This window comes from Sorex fumeus, unplaced genomic scaffold, assembly GCF_029834395.1.
Source record: "Sorex fumeus unplaced genomic scaffold, SorFum_2.1 ptg000141l, whole genome shotgun sequence".
Taxonomy (NCBI): domain Eukaryota; kingdom Metazoa; phylum Chordata; class Mammalia; order Eulipotyphla; family Soricidae; genus Sorex; species Sorex fumeus.
This window is the reverse complement of record NW_026606198.1, coordinates 1,566,575-1,572,574: the sequence shown is the minus strand read 5'-3', so window position 1 is coordinate 1,572,574 and position 6,000 is coordinate 1,566,575. Positions and strand designations below refer to the sequence as shown.

The window sequence follows — 6,000 nt, the reverse complement described above, 5'->3', positions numbered from 1 at the left end:
ATGCTTTTTGCTGTTGAAGACCATCACATTTATGGTTTAGTCAGTTGGCTGTATGTACCCTGGAGAAATTGATCTTTGTGAGTCTGCTTTCTGGAACAACCCCCTGCCCCATCAGTGGGATAGGTGTGGAATGGGGGTAGCTGGATTCCTGTCACCGTGTCCATGCTACAGTCTGTCATAACTTAGCATTGTGTTATAAATAAATAACCCCCGACCCCTGCCCAAGTCCGGACTTATGCAGGGATTGAGAGAGTTTGATGACGCAGAAACTATTGTTGTGGAGACAGGCCAACTTTCACATTCTCTCTTGTTTTCTCCTCTTTTCCAGCCTGCAAGTATTCCTGCCACAAGAAATGTGAAGCTAAGGTAAGGGTCAAGTTACTTTCCCATGGGGCTTTTTATAGTTGAATTGGTCTTTGATGAGTGATACACACAGAAGAGGGACAGTCTTTAGCCACAACCCCAGAAATGAAACTTCTTGAGAAATGGCTACTAAATTCTTTCCCTTAGGACGTATATGTTTCATCTAGGGAATGAGTGGAGGGGCTTAAAAATCCATGTTTTTCATTACAGAAAATAACTCTTAAGAATTTGGTTTCAGATGAGAAAGAACAATTTCGTTTGGCCGCGTCTCTGTGTTCTCTCTGTGAGAGATGACCCTTTGTTTCCAATTACTCGACAGGCTGCTTCTTGGGTGCCTTCGGGAGTGAGGGGTCGAAATAGAGGTTCAGGCCATGAATCTGGCCCTGAGACTCTAGTTTCTTTCAGAAGGTGTTTGTGGATTGGTTGGATTTCAGCCTCTGGTAAGCATCTGGGGACCCAGACTCAGGGTTTGGTTTTTCTGCTTGCAAATTCTCCTGCGAAGTTCTCTTCCCTTTGGAAGCAGTGGGGCCTGCTGGGCGTGGCTGCACATAGGTTTCTGCTGAGGAGGCCTGCAAACACCCTGCACGTGTTAAGTGGGGAGGAAGTGCAGGCTTACCGGGGTTGAGCCCTGGGTCTGCGTCTCTCACACTTTCTAACTTGTTTTTTCTTTTTGGGTCACACCTGACGATGCACAGGGGTTGCTCATGCAGTCAGGAATTACTTCTGGAAGTGCTCGGGAACTATATGGGATGCTGGGAATTGAACCTGGGTCAGCCATGTGCAAGGCAAATGCCCTACCCACTGTACTATCGCTCCAGCCCCATCTCCCACACTTTCTATGCATGAAGTCTCCTTCAATGCCCAGTGGAGCCAGAGTGCACCATCCTGAGTGCTAGCTGGGAGCCTGTCAGTGGTCCTGAGTGATTTCTTCATGACTGGAGCTTCAGGAAGATGGAGTTTTAGAGCAGTGGTTCTTAAATCACTGGCCTGGGCACTGAGTGTGAACTTGTCATCCTTAGAATTGTGTGGAGGTGAGTCTCCTGGGTTTGATGTGTGGAAAGTTCCCAGCAGGTTCTCTGGGTATCAGATAAAGGGAGCTGGGCAGACAGACCCCTGTGGCTGTGAGCTGGCTTCATGTGGCACATTCTGGACCTGGGAGCTGGGGTCTGCTTTCTCCACCATCCCACCACCCCCGGAGACACATGCAGACATGCATGCAGACGTACGCACATTCATGCAGATGCATGCACTTCACATACATTCATACTTGTGCATGTGCATAAGTCACAGTTGGAGACATACATACTCACGTGTGCATACAGCCATTCACACATGCATTCACAGGAAAACTGCAGGCTCTCCAGGCCTGATTCTGTTTTCTTTTTATAGTAAAGATAGAATGAATTCAGAATTTTATTATGAAGAACATGGAACATGCAGACGTCATGTCTGGCATGGAGTTACTAGTGTTACCCTGCAGCCAGCCTCCAGGCCTTCTCCCAACCCTTTCTGTCGCATTTGTGTTTGGTCCTTGCTTATTGATGTTGCATGGGAGATGGTGTGGTTCTGTAGTCGTTGGTTGGCTGATGGATTTCTCTAGTTAACCAGAGTGTGTGAGTGGATGATCTTGCCTGGACGGGAATTGACCCAAGCCTCCCACATGCAGTGTGAGTGCTCACACCTTTGAGGTATCTCCTGGCTCCCATTTCCTTAGTGACATCACAGTCTTCTTGCTCTCCTGCACTCTCGGATATGGCTTATTTCTAGACCATTCTTTAGTTCTGTCTTGTCCTCAGACACACTCTGCTCTCAGGTATGCTGTGTACTTTTAGTCTAAGTGATTTTGTTGGGGGCTGGAGCGATAGCACAGCGGTAGGGCGTTTGCCTTATAAGCGGCCAACATGGCCGACCCGAGTTCGATTCCTCCGTCCCTCTTGGAGAGCTTGGCAAGCTACCGAGAGTATCTCGCCCGCACGGCAGAGCCTGGCAAGCTACCTGTGACGTATTCAATATGCCAAACACAGTAACAACAAGTCTCACGTTGGAGACGTTACTGGGCCCGCTCGAGCAATCGATGAACAACGGGAGGAGCGTGATCACCGTGATTTTGTTGGAGTAAGAGCCCTTTGTAGTTCCCACATCTGAGGGAATGTTTCAGGTTACAGTAGTTTTTCATACTCTCTGAGCTTTTAGAAATGTCCCTCCAGTCCTGAGCATGGCCTTCCCATGCACACAAGGTGCTTAGACACATGAACAATGTGGCATTTTCTGCATAGCTGGTGTCTCATCCCCACAGTGGGCAGAAAAAGGAGAAGCATCTCAGTATCTGGATGTCATGTGCCATTTCTGCACATATGCGTGTGTATGCACACACACCTATATGCAGAGTGTGTGCATGTAGATAAAATGTGTACATGTGAGTGTATGTGAGTATGCATGTATATATGCACCTTGTACACATCAGTTGTGCATTTGTGCAAGCACCTTGAGTGCGTGAATGTGTGTAAGCACTTTGTGTGTGAGTGTGCCTGCGTCTAAGCCTGTGTTTACATGAGTGTGCATGTGTGCATCTTGTGTATGTGGGTGTGCATTGTATGCTCCTTGTGTATAAGAGTGTACATGTATGTGCACCTTGTATATATGAGTGTGTGCACCTTGTGTACATGTGTATGCATGTGTGTGCACTTTGTGTACACGAGTGTGCATGTATGTACCTTGTGTGCGTAAATGTGCTTGTGTGTGCACCCTGTGTACATGAGTGTGTGCACCTGTGTACTTGAGTGTACATGTGTGCACCTTATGTACATTGGTGTGTGTGCACCTTGTGTACATGAGTGTGCGTGTGTGAACCTTGTTTCTCTGAGTGTGTGTGTGTCTGCATGAGTGTCTGTGTGTAAGCACCTCGTGTGTACATGTGTGCCTGTGTGTGCACCTGCGTCTATGAATGTGTGTGTGTATTTGCACCTTGTGTATGTGACAGAGCCTCTTGCTGTGACTGTATGGCTGGCTCAGTTATTTCTGACCTCATGCTTTTAAAAAGTTACTAATTTGTCAAGGGGTCCCAGCCCCAGTTACTCATGGCGTTGAATTTCTTGGTTTAAAGGTTATTCCCAGAGACTTTACTTTTACTGACTCTGACATTTGTCTTTAATAACTGGTGATTTGCTGGTAGCTAGAAGAAGTTTTATTTTCATTAGACACTGGCAGGAGGGCACTGGTTGCAGCCCTATGCCTCAGTGGCAGGAAGGCCAGGAGCAAGGATGACCATGCCCCTTTTTACTCTGAAGCAACAGTGGCAGTCCCCTTGCCCCCCAAGATGAGCTGAGATGTGGCTCTCAGGTGGTAGGGTCTTTGGTTACCACAGCGTGGGGGTCCTAAATGCAGGTTTGACTGGTTTTCCTGGAACTAGGAAGTGTGAGTATTGCAGACAAATCTAATGTTCTTGCTGGATGGGTGGCCTGACCTGCTGATGGGGTGAACCATGTTCAGCAGGTGCCCTCTGAGTGGGACCCACAGACCTCGTGGACAGACAGTTGAGGAGTGTTTGCAAGGCTTTAGGACTCTGCGAGAAATGTTGCAGCTAGTGGTGGACTCACGATCATCACAGTGGCTCTGTCAGAGGCTCCTCACCGGGCCTCAGGTACCTCTTGGATAGACCAGAAGCTGTGGCGAAACTGTCTGCAGAATGGGGGCTGAACCTTCGTGGAGAAGGTGGACAGTGAAAGGGAGACGTCAGCCTGGCCCTGATGCTCCAGGGTCGTGCTCTCTGGGTGTTGGGCAGCATGAGGCTCTGCAGGTGAGGTCAGGTAGAGCACAGACCTGCCTCGGATCCCAGTGTAGTCTGCTGAAGCGAGGTCAGTCCCCAGAGCCTCCGTTTCTTTATGTGGACAGTGGGTGAATATTCCCATGACCGTGACACTTCTTTGCTGTTAATTTGATAATATTATCTAGGTCTTAGGAAAGCCAAATAATGTATAATTACTGAACGTTTGGGATTCCAGATTGTGGGACTGTGTATGCTCAGGGAGACGCAATGTCTGGGTGCTGTGATTTGGATTATTCCCGACTGCTGGTTGACTCACTGGCAGGGGGAAAAAGGAAGTTTCAGAAATAAAGCTGATTCAGAAGCAGACAATGGTGAGCTGCGCACGGTGGGGGAGGGAGATAGGCCCCCCTCTGTTCCCAGAAGCATGCAGTCCCTGTCACTCCTGGTGACAGAAATTCCAGCTTTGCTACTGACGCCCTAGTCATGGCCCTTCCATACCTGCCCTCCCTGGGTAACAGCTCAGGTGTCTTGACCACTGTGTGCCCACCCCACCGCAGGACCCAGGGCTGTCTGGGTGAGCATTCTGGGGAGCCAAGCGGACCAGGCTGTGGGGCTGCTCTGGCCTCAGTTCGCTGGACCCTGCTCTCAGAACTCAAGTGAGGCTTGTGATTTGTCCAGAGCCGCAGTGGCTTCACGGGCCAGTCTCCCTGCCGTGTCTTGTGTGGGCACAGCTCTAGATCTTAACTCTGCCATGAAGTTCAGAGTCCAGAGCTGAACTTCCTTGGTGCTGGGGGCAGATGCAGCTGCCCGGCTTCTGCAGGTCGCCCTGTTGACTTAATCATTAACTGAAGTCTGGCCATGGGCGTTCATCTCCAGACTGTTTCTTTCTCCAACTCCAAGCCATAACTTGCTGTTGGAGGCTGCTGTGCCCCGGCTGTTTTCAGGGGGTGAGAAATGAATGTCTCTTGTCACAGAGCTCCCACGTGCCACCGGTCGAGGGTTGCTCCGTGCCGCGGTCAAATTTTTGCTGTTCTCAGTGTTCTTTGTGTGGGTTCTTATTTCTGGGGCCCCTGGTTGTGCCGCCTTGGTGCCACTGTCCGTGGACCCTCCGGTGACCTCTAGCCCTGATAGTGCATCTGGTACAAGGACATGAAGAGGGTGCCCTCACAAAAACGTCTGCTTCTAGGGCCCCCACCCTGCTCCATGTCTCCCTACAAGTTCACTGTCCACTAGTCCCCCCAAGCTTTGTTCAGGTCCTATTCACACCCAGAGTGCACTCTTTGTTTGTTGCTCATGTCTCTGATATTTTTGGGGGCGGGAACACTCAGCAATGCTCAGAGCTGACTCCTGGTTCTGCACTTGGAGATCAGTTGTGGCGTTGCTTCGGGACCATGTCAGGTATGGGGATGAAACTCCTATAGGCTGTGTGTGAAGCAGGCACATCTCCTCTGAGACCCCAGCCCTTCTCGTGGGCAGGGACACTTCTCCCCTGAGTCCTTTCCCCTTATGAGCATGAGCTGTCTCCTGTGCAGGTTTAGTCATGAGTACTGGCTTCACCCCCAGACTCTAGCTACAGTGTTGTGAAATGGAGGTGGCTGGGTGCCCCCCAGCCTGAACAATATGAGAATTCTGTGCTGGCTTTTCTTCGTGTCTTTCTTTTACTATTCCCCAAGGTCCCCAGATTTACACTCCTAGGAGCATTGTGGCTGGTGTTCCTCTGTGGGGTGCAGCACCCTGTTGTTCCAGCCCCCTGGGGAACGGCTCTGGTGAAAGAACAGATGCAGTTTCCAACCTTGTGTTCCTGATGCTGCAGACGCCCTTTGCTGGCTTCTATTCTGAGGGGCGGTGCCTGCGCCTGTGGGTGGAAGGGG

At 50.2% G+C, this 6,000-nt stretch overlaps 1 protein-coding gene across 1 annotated transcript in view; it reads left to right on the top strand.

Moving 5' to 3' along the window:
* Nucleotides 1-355: 355 nt before the first annotated feature.
* LOC130015907 (tensin-3-like) overlaps nt 356-6,000 on the top strand; it is a 67,641-nt gene continuing 61,996 nt past the window's right edge. Inside the window, exon 1 of the mRNA XM_056106650.1 lies at nt 356-366. The gene's annotated coding sequence lies outside the window, so the exon portion shown is untranslated. The remainder of the gene's footprint in view (nt 367-6,000) is intronic.